At 37.1% G+C, this 12,879-nt stretch overlaps 1 long non-coding RNA gene across 2 annotated transcripts in view; it reads right to left on the bottom strand.

Annotated features, from left to right (window-relative positions):
* The window catches only part of LOC123641367, a 111,578-nt gene extending 101,593 nt beyond the window's left edge, over positions 1-9,985 (bottom strand). For both annotated transcript variants that reach the window (XR_006736278.1, XR_006736279.1), the window contains exon 1: positions 9,864-9,985. This is a non-coding gene — a long non-coding RNA (uncharacterized LOC123641367). The remainder of the gene's footprint in view (positions 1-9,863) is intronic.
* Between the last annotated feature and the right edge of the window lie 2,894 nt (positions 9,986-12,879).

Here is a 12,879-nt window from a genome sequence, read left to right as displayed (position 1 = left end):
GGGATAATGAAGAAAAAAAAAAGCCAAATTTAACATATCGTCCCATACCTTCTTTAGTCAATTTTTTTTAGTTCTGTGAATAAATCAGCTTAGTTAGGTAACTATGTCCCGTTCTAGGAGATGGTATCTTAGGGGAGTTTTTAAACAGACGAAAAAAACAAAGATCAACATTTGGAACAATTTTTTCAAAAACTAGTTGGGAAAAAAAAAACACGATTGTTTAGAAGCAGAGATGGAAGGAAAGGTAAGAAAGAAGCAAAGAGTCCACTCTAAATATTTTGCATGCACCATTTTTTTTGGAGTCTCTTTTAACTCTAAATCATTAAGGGAGGCTATGACAGACTTTTGACCCTACTTGGAAAACTTAAAACACCAATTATAGCATTATCTCCACTGTTTTGGAAGGTTTGATAGCCTCTTTCTTTCAAGTGAGTACACAGATAAACTAGAGGTCTACTAACATTTTATTGTGGCCAGCAAAGTTTTAATCATTTTAGGTTAGATTTCAAACGTTTAGAAGAATTTTTTTATAGTTTTTAAGCATGTTAGTTACTGGTTTCTCTGATGTCAGTGGATCAGAAACCATTTCCTTAGAACTAAGATTTTTATAACTGCACTTACCTACAAGAAAGAAGGCATCCATTCTGAGTGCTGAAAAACAAGTGTCATCATCTTGTGGACCAGCTGAGTTTGAGTAGGTGCCCCCCAAACCCAAGACCTACAAAAACATTCCCTCCAGGGTCCGGAATGAAGGGAACCAGGGAAACTGGGTTAGCCCCCTGGGATCCCAAAACCCAGAGCCAATAAGACATTCCCTCTGGGGTCCCAAATGGAAAAAAGTGGAACTGGGGAGAAATGAAGGGTAGGGGTGGAGAGACATGAAGTCTCTGAGATCTTCATCCTAAAAGTGAAAGATCTTGGATCCAGGGGAGCTTACCCAAGTTCCTCCCAGTGAGATCAGGGAACAACTGAGTTATCAATGGGCTAGTGCAGATGTCGGTGCGATTGACCTCAGATCATACGGGGGAGGAAAACTGCAGATCCTAAGAGCGCATTTAGGAATAACATTAATCTGGTGAAGGGCAGATGTGGGGGGGAGGAGATGGGTGTATACGTACATAATGAGTGCCATGCGCACTGTCTAGGGGATGGACTCGCTTGAAACTCTGAGCTGGAGGGGGGCAAGGGCAATATACGTAACCTAAACTTTTGCACCCCCATAATATGCTGAAATAAAAAAATAAAACAAAATAAACCAAAATAAATAAATAAATAAAAAACTGTAGATCTCCTTTGGTCCCTTAGTGGCCGCTATTTGTTAACAAAAAAAGCAATTAATTAGGTTTATACTTTGGAAAAAGGGTAGCAACCTGCTGGGCATCTTGCTGCTTCCAACAGGTTGGGAAGCAGAATCCCAGAAGCCAGGCACATGTGCTTCAAAGAAGAGACAAAGGCAACAGGATTTTATACTGAGCAGGGTGGTCAAATACACATAATTAACAAGCTGTAGGAGGAGTCATGAATATTTACGAAGGGAAATCATACACATGTAATTGTACTTTACCTTTCCCATCCCATCATCTCTGGGAACTCAGTTTTAAGGTGTTTATCGGGTCTCTTGGCTGAGAGGGATCCATTCAGTTAGCAGAGGGTTTAGGAGCTTATTTTTAGTTCACAATGAGAAACTAAACCAGTGCAAAGTTTAGAATACTGAGCTTTCCTTGCACACTTCCTTGTGCCCTGGTTTCCCTGATCCCTCAGATCTCACTCTGATTTTCTGACCTAGTCCTATCTTTCCCCTTGCTCAGAGTCACATGCTAACACAAATGCCCATATATTTGGGTTGACGGTGGGGGGAGCGGGGGGATGGTTTGTGCGTCTTACAGTGCAGGTTGGGTTGCTGAAATGGCTGTAAGGTCCAAATGGCCTCAATCATACAGATGGAAATTGATCCTGGCCACCTGCTGGGAACTCAGTTGGAGCTGTCAGCAGGAGCTCTCAGTTCTCTTCCATGGGGACCTACCCATACAGCTACTAGGGATTCCTCACAGCATGGCAGCAGATTCTAAAAGGAACATCCAGAAGGAAGAAATACGAAGACATCAGTCCTCTTAAGGCCTCTAGAATGCCACTTCCTCCACATTCTATTAATTAGAGCAGCGACAGAGACAGTCCAGAATTACAGGGAGAAGAATTAAGCTCTACACTTGTGAGGAGGAGTGGCATGCATGTACAGGGACAGAAAGAATTGATGGTAGTCATCAGTCGAGACCACCACACAGGCTGACTTTCATTCCACTTCTGAATAGGGTAAGAAGTAACAAAAAAGTTTTCAGAAATGCTCTATCCTATGATAGTTTTGTAAATTCCAAATCAGCACAACAAACCTACTCTGTGCAAAATTTTGGGTATGTGTGTATTAAGTAGTCTTTTCATTTAGTTCTTGAAACTAAAAAGCATTGTGCTTTTTCTTTTTCTTGCTTTTTTTTTTTTTTTGGTTTACTTGTATTACTTTTGAAGCAAATAAAACATTTAAAACATTATTAAGTAAAATATTAGTTACTATTCTTATTCTTAATGTTACTATGCCCACCAACAATATGTTGAGCAGAAATAATTTTCAGGGATTTATGCTGATAATAAATGAATTTAGACCCAAAAATGAAACTTTAAGGGCAACAGAAGTTGCCTGAAAAGCTGACTCTGAAAGAGAAATATTTACATATTACTCTAGCCAGTAAATGATTATCAAAAATAGCAGCCTAATATTTAACATTTTAGTCACACTTTGAAAGTAAATGAAATGTCTCTCTGAGTTAACATAACGCAGTGCAAAAAGCAAGAAAAAAGAACTACCATGTAAAAGGCTAGCAGAAAAAAAGTGAGGCCAAAATTGGTAAAATATGGCATTTCAGAGAGATTCTTAGTGTCAAAAAATAATTGAAGAATGTTTATTCATTAGTAAATCATTGTTTTATTTACCCAAAATGAAATATGGATATTACATATGTCAACTCACAAATCTGTTGAGTTAAATATGCCCAAAAATCTACTTAAGAAATTAAAAAGATACTTAACTATTTGTCTTATTTATTAGTATTACAGTCTGACATGGCACATCTCCAACTAGAAGAAAACTAAAAACCCACTTACTAAGGTGCCAGACTGAGAAACATATGGCACTTTCCAGTAACTACCGCCTGGTTATTTGTAGGTGGAGAAAATCTATTTGAGGGCCTCCTTATAGCTTGATGAGAAACAAAAAAACATTGTAAGTTTACTTTTAGGAGTTTTCAGTAAGAAGAAATTTTAGATTTATTTACAGCATAGAGGAAAAGGTATTACCTTTATTCACGAAATGTGGGGATCTTATGGAGACTGGAGGGAATTCTTTTAATACATTTCTTTAGAAAGGGTTGGCAGCTCAGACAAAAAACTTTGTGGGGTTTTTAAATATTTAATATCCCACTGCTGCTTTACAGCTTGAGGAAAACTTGTGGCTCTTTATTGGCAAATATTTCAGAGCTTATCTCAACTTGTATGGAATTTAAAAAAAAGTTTAATATTCTTAAACTATAAAGCTAGATAAAAAAAATAACTAGCTTAGGGCAACAAAGTAATTCTTTCTTTGCAAAATTTAAAAATCAAATATTAGAATTTTAACATCTTAGATTTTCAAAGCTCAATTAAAATGTTCTTGTTATTGAGGATTTTATTTATTATCTTTTAATTAATATTTATTGATTGCCCGTAGTATATGAATTATTTGAATTAAAGAGTTTGGGTGGGTGAAATAATTATGTGGCCTCTGTTGTTAACAGTGAATAATTTTGCAGGTAGATATAGCTATTAGGTAAAAGATAAAGTGATGGGCCTATTGAGGAATTCAGCATTAATATAAGGTTGGAGACAGAGCTAATTATAACGGGGTGATGGTATAAATGTTAAAAAAAAAAAACCAAACTGCTAGAAACTCTCTCAATGCCCTTACCACACATTTTGAAACATATATTTATTAACCTTATTAAATTAGATCACTAATAATGTGTATTTCCTGGAAGATGAAGCCTATTCTTTATTTTTGACTCTATATACACACACTACATGTAAAATTATTTCTAATGTAACTCCCATCTACTGTCAGAAAGAGATTGTCCAAACAACTGATGATAAAACGCACAATATAAGGACATTTCTAAGTTAGTGCAATTTTTAATATTAAACATTTAGTTTCACAAATTCAATAATGGCAGTGGTTACAATTTGGACTTACGTCCTTCTTCTACTACTTAACAGCTCTGTTAGGCTTCTGCAAATTTAATTCAACTCACCATGGCTCAAATTTCTCATCTTTAACGTAGATCTATACTATATTTTACCTAAGATTCCTTTGATTGTAAGACACACCACCATTTTATGTACCACTACAGAAGAAAAATCACCAAAAGCAGAGAGTTAAAAAGCAAACACTGTAAAGTAGTTATACCAAAGTGCTATGACCTCAATGTGAAGAAAATGAGAAAAAGACCTGAACTACAGAAAAAGGTACCAGAAAACTTATATGCTTCCACTTTGGCACAGAGTGGAGAGGGGGGAAATATATGTCCCTTGACAATATGAACAATAGCCAGTAGCCATGCAGTTAGGCAGGCTAAATTTACACTACCAGTGTGGTCTGCAAAACCTCAAAAGAGAATTAAGGTTGGTCATGCTCCAGGTGACCTGCAGAAAAAAAAACACAAATTGTGTCTGGAAGAATTTGATGAAAATACAGGCTGAAGCTGCTCTAAGACAGCATTGAATATAACACCAATTTCAGAGATGTTACAATGGGAGGGAAAAAAAGGTATGGGGTGGATTAATTGCAAACATGGCCCCAATTTTTCCATTTGCTGAATCCACATACTTTGCAACATGATTTGCAGTTCCTCACATCAAAAATTCTACTTCTCCAATACTTGAATCTCTGCTCGCCTCATGTCTTGTTCGGGACAATACAATGTGACAGACTTGACGATGTGCCCACTCCCAAACTAGGCTTACGAGGACTTTCACATTTCCACTTGGTCTCTTATAACTCTGCCACCTCCAGGAAGATAATCCCCAGCTAGCCTGCTGGAAAGATGAGAGATCATGTAGCATAGAGCCAATTCATCCTAATCAGAGGCTTTCTCGATCACCTAGCCCCCAGCCTACGAGCCAGCTGACTGCAAATATATAATTTGATCAAGGTCATCTATGATCACCTGATCTTACCCCGAACTAGTCTCATGACCAAGAGTAAATGTTTATTGTTTTAGGCTACTAAACTTGGGGGAGGCCACGCGTGGTGGCTCACACCTGTAATCCTAGCACTCTGGGAGGCCAAGCGGGGAGAATCACTCGAGGTCAGGAGTTTGAGACCAGTCTAAGCAAGAGCAAGATCCCGTCTCTACTAAAAATAGAAAGAAATTAGCCAGACAACTAAAACTATATAGAAAAAATTAGCCCAGCATGGTGGTGCATGCTTGTAGTCTCAGCTACTCTGGAGGCTGAGGTAGAAGGATTGCTTGAGGCCAAGAGTTTGAGGTTGCTGTGAGCTAGGCTGATGCCATGGCACTCTAGTCTGGGCAACAGAGCAAGACTGTCTCAAAAAAAAGGAAAAAAAACAAAAACAGAAGTATTAAACTTGGGGGAGTTTTGTTATATAGCAATAGTTATATGGAACAAGATACATCTTAAAATCAATGAAATATACTAGTAGTATCCATTTTATGGGACTCTGGTAAGGAATTTATTTATTACTCATAAGGCACTTAAAATAGTGCTTCACACATGGTAAGTCTAAAGAAATGCCATCTAAATTATTTATCGAGGTTCTACCATATTCAACAAAGACTCTTTTGTTTCCAATTTTTTTCATACAAAAAATAGGAGTTCTGTGATTCATAATCATTCCACAAATGATTGCACTCATTCCACTTGCAGATCAAATGCAAGTGGAAATATTTTATAACTATAAGGTACTAAATGAAATGTGATTACAACTATAATTACATATAAATAAATAGCTAAAAGATAATGATTTATATGTCCAAAGAAGTATAAGCATATATTAAGAAAATACAAAAAAAGCAAATGATGAATTCTGTCTGGGAGATCCAGGAGGGATGCCTTTCTTGAGAAGATTGCATTTGAACTGAACACTGAAGAAGGATTTAGTAAGATAAAGGGTTATTGTAAAACAGAAAGGGGAAGGCATTCTGGTTCAAAGGACTATATGAACAATGGTCCAAAGATGTGAAAATGTCTGTCATATGCCAGTCTTGCCTGTCTGATATGACTGGGAGATAAAATATAAGGAGAAAAGTGGCCAGATGTGAAGCCAGGAAGATCGGGTGATATATCTAGTTAGGCAAGAAAGGCTTTCTCCCTTAAGCAATAGATGCCACCAGAGGTTTCTAAGAAGGCCAATGATATGACAAAATCTGTACATTAGAAATATTATTCTGGTCAAAATGGAAAGGAAAGATTGGAGGGAGGGAAGCAAACACAATTATCTGTGTAAAAAATAATAATAATGAGGGCCTGATCTAAGGTCTGTGGAAATCAAAGAACTAGAGGCAAGACAACTAAAAGTGCCCTATGATGTAGGAAGACCTGAACCAACTGATCTCACATATATTATTGTATGTAATTCTTCTAAATGCTTTATGAAGTTTGGATAGCACAGTGTCCATGATAACACAGCTGGGATGAATACTCAGGTCTGCCTGACTCTGAAGCCCAGAACTTTTTACCCCTGCGTCTTGCTTACCAATTTACAAAACAGTGAATACAAAAAACAAATATACCAAAAGCCTAAAGTAATGTATTTTTTGTAGTTGTTGATTCAGTCTACTTCTGGATATCAAATGGAAAACCGATGAAGCATAAATAACTTGAATTAATTCATCATGTAATCATAGAAATGATTCTTTAACAATGGATCATGGTCAGGTAAAGCTTTATTAAGGTTAAAAAAAAAAATCACTAGTCAGGCAGTGTGCCATATTGAGGGTTCCAAGTAGCTTGAAAATTGTATGAGTGGGCTAAGGCCAGAGAAAAGTTAGTTCTGTACAGAAAATGTTAGTCCAGATGATAGGGTATCTAGATGACAGACCATAGGATAATTCTTGAGAAATGTTTGGCTCTAAGAAGAAAAAGAACATGAAAGCAATCCTCAAAATATATGAAGAACTGCCACCGATCCAGAGGGCTGGAGAAGTAGTGAGGTGCTGAAGAATTTGGAACTAGGAATAATGAGTAGAAATAAAAGGCAGACAGCTTTTGACTTACTAAAAGAAAACATTTTCTATTATCTAGAACTATCCAACTATGAAATGAGTTTATTCATGGGGTTCTGATCCCTAACTCTGGAAATATTCAAGCACTATTCATTCAAAAAATGTTAATTGAGAAACTAAAATGTGCCAAGCTCCGAGCTAGGCATTCAGGAACAACTGTGAACAAGATGGTCTGCCAGAAATGATTATGGAAGGGAATTCGGCGTTGTTTACTTAATAGACCTTCATATAGTGCTTACTAAATTCTAGGCACTGTATGAAATTCTTTTTTTTTTAAATTCTTGAATATTAATTTACTCAATGCCCATAACAACCTTACAAATGGAAGGACTGGGGCAAAAAGAGGTAACTGGCCCAAGAGTACACAGGTAGTAAGAGGCAGCACTGGGGTTCAAATCCAGGTGGTCCAGGTGCAAGGCCTGCGCTCTGGGCCACCAGGACTGCTGCCTTTACCTGCCCCGCTGGGTGGAGCTGGGCTACCTGACTTATCAGGTGCTTCCACAGCCTACTCCCAGAAGACTCTGAGGGTACCCGTAAACTGCTAAAAGACACCCAAGCCAAATTTTGACAAATTCGACACGTTCCCAGTGACTAGTTTTGATTAGGTTTTATTGTTGTTTTGTTATTTCTTTCAAATATGGGCACAGACATCCACAGGAAATGCATGCATACCATTATTTCATAACGTTTTTCTGTTTTATTTACCACTCAGATATAACAAACCCTGGATGTCTATGGGAGAGAAAGTTTGGAAGTTGATTTTGTTACAGAGAATATATTTTAAACAATCTATATAAACTTAAGAGTTACTTCTTTTGGGTGTGAGATGAGAAGAAGAATAGGGGTAAAAAAAGATTTTTACCTTTTAGAATTCTTACTATTTGCTTTTTTTATAAGCATGTTTTATTTTCTTAATTAAACCATTACAGTAGATTTGCATTGAGTAAAAGTTTATTATAAAACAATGAAAAGAATGTCTCTCACCTTCTGCTCATATAGAAATGAAAACAGAAATTTGGAAATGTGGACAAAATTTATGAGATTGTCTCTAATTTGCATAATTAGAGAATATAGGGCTGGCAGCCTGAAAAATCTTACCTATCATCTAACCAACTTATTTTACATGAGGAAACTCAAACCAAAGAAGTTCATGAAACTTGGATAGAGTCGGAAAGTAAACTGATTAAATTAAAATGCACATAAAGCCATTAAAACTCTACAGCACTATAAAAATGCAAGCTTTGATGTGATTGATGCCAGAGCCAGGGCTACAACTGGACTCTTCTTAGTGATAGATTAGTGCTCCTGTTACCTTCTCACAACATGGATTTGGAGTTTGCCACGATTTAAATGTAAGTGTTCCTCCAAAATTCATATGTTGTAACTTAAACCCCAAGGTGATGATATTAAGAGTTTGGGCCTTTGGAAGGTGATTAGGCCATGAGGATGGAGCCGTCATTCATGGAATTAGTGTTCTTACCATAGGACTTGAGCACATAGCATTGGCTCTTTTGCCCTTTCACCTCTTTCACTACGTGAGGACACAGCAACAAGGAGTCATCTTCAAGCAGAGAGCAAGCCCTCACCCCCCCAGATACCAACTCCGCTAGAGCCTCGATCTCAGACTTCCCAGCCTTCATTGTCAGAAATAAATTTCTGTTGTTGGTAAATTACCAAGTCTAAGTATTTAGTTTTAGCACCTCGAAATGACTATGGCTTGCCATTGTGACTCACTTGGGTATTACAGTAAGGGGGCATAGAACCCTGGGCAACTAACTTACTTAATCTTTCTGAATCTTACTTGCCACATCTGTAAAATGGAGTTAATAATGGTACCTATATCATACCATTGTTCAGAAGATTAAATGAGAAAAATCACGTAAAGGACATACCCTGGAATAGATTTAGCACACAGTAAATGTTATTTTACTTATTATTACTTTTATTATCATTAGTTACCAAATCACTTAACATTAGCTGCAGCTAGCTTACCACAGCAAAATTATTTTCCCCTTTCATCAAAGTAATTCTATTTTTTAAGCATCCTGGTGACCTTCACATGGAGTTGAGAACGTGGTAGACTTTGAAATGAGACAGATCTGAGCACAAATGCCAGCACTGCCAATTACTGAGGGATTTTGAGCAAATTACTTCAGTTTCTAAGGTTTGCTTCTCTCAATGAAAAATAGTGATATTTGCCTTGTAGAGTAGTTGTGAGATTTAAGGGAGAATGCACAGAAAAACATTAATCTACTCCTGACACTTACTAAAACTTTCAGTAAATGACAGCAACCAGAATTATTTATTAAATCTTTTGTTATTATCTGTTCCGAAGATTTTGTGTTCCATGAATACTGCATAATGTAGAGAAAGAACCCAGATGTCAGCAAGATTACTGTCCCTGAGAAATAGGTTTGCTTAATTTTATTTCCCTATATGTGCTTTTCTGTTCAACTATTTGACTACATCCACCTGTGTTCAAAAACACAGGAGAGTAAAAGAAAGTAAAGAGATAGATCAATAATTCAATACTCTTACCCTGGGAAAGAAGGTGTAGATGTATCCAGAAAATCCCTCTTGTTCATTGGTCAATCCCAATCCATGTGTTATAGTCAAGAGAAAGAAATAGGACATGGTCAGGTATTTTATGCACCAGTTTGTATAAGACACGAGAGTGAAAACATTAGATTTTGACCTTCAGAAGAGTGTCTGGGTAAACTCAGAATAGTTCAAAGGAATCATTAACAGGATGACAGAGTCTGGGACGCAGTTGAAATCTAGCTATGCAGCCAAAGGGGCATACTGAGAGGATGGAGAAAGAATATGTGAAGAGCTAAAGCAGCAATGACTAAGGAGATATAGTTCTTGATGTCTTCCTAATGTGTATGCTAAAGGGTACCAGTAATTATTGAAAGGGTATATAGAAAAAGATAAAATGCATGAAATAAAAAAAAAAGAGTAAGAGAAGAATTTCAATTCATTCAATGGTTCATTTGACTCAGAGCAGTGGTTCTCAAAGTTTGGTCTCCAGATGGGCAATATCTGGGAACTTGATAAAAATGCAAATTCTCAGCCCACTCCAGACTACTGATTCAGAAACTCTGGGGGGTCAGGGTTAAGGTAGGAGGGGCTACAGCAATCTGTGTCTGATACTATTGTATGTAAATTTTGAAAACCACTGAATTAAAGTTTTTTCATCACCTTTTTATTTTTTATTACAATTTACAGTATAAGAATTTAGTTCTTATATTCCTACTGAACCAAAAAGATAAGGAAAGGGGTGGGGGGCAAAAAAGGCTGAAAAATTGGGACAGACCTATTTAAATAATTTGCACATTTGATGTTAATTAATTTATAGTAAAAATGAAGGTTTATGTTTAATCACAGCCACTTTTATGCCGTGCATGAAATTCACAGAAGAATAGGCATGTTAAGTCCAATGGAATAAATCATAAGATTAGAACAATGCAGAGCAGTATTTGTTAAGTGGAGAGGAAATGGCACTGGATGGGTTGCACAATGAACTGGGAATGAGATGTCCCAGATAAAACCTTCCGCTTCACCACTAGCTCCTGCCAGGTCATTTCCACCCACATCACTGAAGGACATTATTTACCAAAGCCCAGTTAATCACATGCAAACAGGACAATGTAGTATGAAGACTGTTGAAGTTTTGTCACAGCTCTAATTACTGCAAAAGACTAGCATTATGAGAAATATTCCATAGAGGAAATAAATTTTAAAAAAGTAAGTAAATAAACAAAAGCCTGGAAATTTATCTTGGAAGAAAAGATACTACTAGAGGGGCATTGGAGTGAATTTTTCTGTACATCTTGCCTCACTCATTACCTACCTGAAAAATCTTGCATGGTTCCTTTTAGTGGTGTGAAGTGTGTCTTTATTCACTTTAACCAGTAGCATGTGCTTCCGATATTTCAGTGCTAAGATCTACAGTTGAGCCTTGACCAACACAAGTTTGAACTGCACAGGCCCAGTTATATGTGGAATTTTTTCAATCAAATATGGATTAAAAAAATGCAGTATTCAAAAGTGAGAAATCTGAGCATATGTGGATCCCATAGGGCCAACTGTGAGACTTGAGTATGCCTGGATTTTGGTGTATGCAGGCTGTCCTATAAACAATCCCCGGCATTTACTAAAGAACAATTGTACTTGAAACTTACCTAATTCAAAATGGGTATTTTTAACTTATTTCATACATTAGTGAAGCTCCCATTTCATGTTGTTACTGAAGCTCTTGGTAAGAAGCTAACAAGAAATGCAAACATGGGCACCAAAAATTTTAAATCATTACTGCATTTACAATGTATTCCATAAAGTTCCACAGGATCATCAGATTCAAGGCGATCTGAAAACATAAAGTAACACTATTGCATTCTGATATTATACAATATATTGCCTCTCATTCACTTTACTTTGGTACTTTAAAAGATTAGTCTATAAAATTTTCATGGCAGCTTCATGCATTAAAGTGTAAGTAATGGAATGAAATGGCTTGAAATGAAAAAAGTTGTTGAGATTATGCCAACGGCACATCTAAAATTTAGAGTAAAGAAGTAAGAATCAAGAAGGGAAATTTGGGGGAAAATACTTTTTAAAAGTTGCTATAACCATCTCTAAGTATATGGCAGTGATGTTCTATCACACATGGGGCAATCCTGGCATGCAAGTCCATGTACAGCCAGAAGAGGGTTTAGGATTTTTCTCAGGATAGGAATAAGGAATCTTTGCAGGATTCTCTCTGTTTATGGCTGTTAGCTTCTCGGTGAAGATCAGCAATTATTTGGTGCAGAAGTTCCCACTTTCTCTAGGGTAACCTGGAGCAAAGAGTGGACAGGTAGAAAACTTGTAGCTGAGGAACTAAGCAGTCAGTGTTGCGGCTGAGGCATATTTGCTGTTGGGAGGAAGAGGAATAAAAAGACTGGTGGGAGAGGAGTCTGGAGAATAAAAAGAAAACAGAGAGAAACCATCTGGCCACCAACAGTGCTAGAAGAGAAAAGACTCAGTTGCTTTGCTGGTAAACTCTCTGACCCCCTGTCTGAGTGGTAACCACAGGAACCACAGCATCAAACAAGCATGGTTTATTTGATAGGAAGTGGAATCAGCAAACACCAGAGCGCTGAGGTCTGTGTGATGTCCAGATCCCATCCAAAGCCCGTGTTTGTTGCATTTGCGTTCACTCTAGGGCACAGAGTCCACGTTTTGAAAGAGAATAGGTGAGAGGCAGGTGAAAGGTTGTGATATGTTAGCATTGAAATTCTTCCAGACTTTTATTTTTCTCAAACATGATTTTCTTTGATGACAGGAAGAAACTCTAATACAGATTTTTCAGAAAAAAAGGCTTTGAAAGCCCAGATTTTCATAGTCTTTGTTTTAAAAACTCACTCCAGCTGCATAAAGCAAGAAGGACAAAATGCATATGACTTTAGTGCTCAATCTGCCATCTATTATAAATTTACTTTACTAAGTGAATTAACCTCTTTGGCTCAGTCACCTGGCTTTAAAGATAGAAACAATAATACGGAGCTTAGAG

Source organism: Lemur catta, chromosome 1, assembly GCF_020740605.2.
Source record: "Lemur catta isolate mLemCat1 chromosome 1, mLemCat1.pri, whole genome shotgun sequence".
Taxonomy (NCBI): Eukaryota; Metazoa; Chordata; class Mammalia; order Primates; family Lemuridae; genus Lemur; species Lemur catta.
The sequence above is the reverse complement of the archived record's forward strand: the minus strand, read 5'-3'. Positions and strand labels throughout refer to the sequence as shown.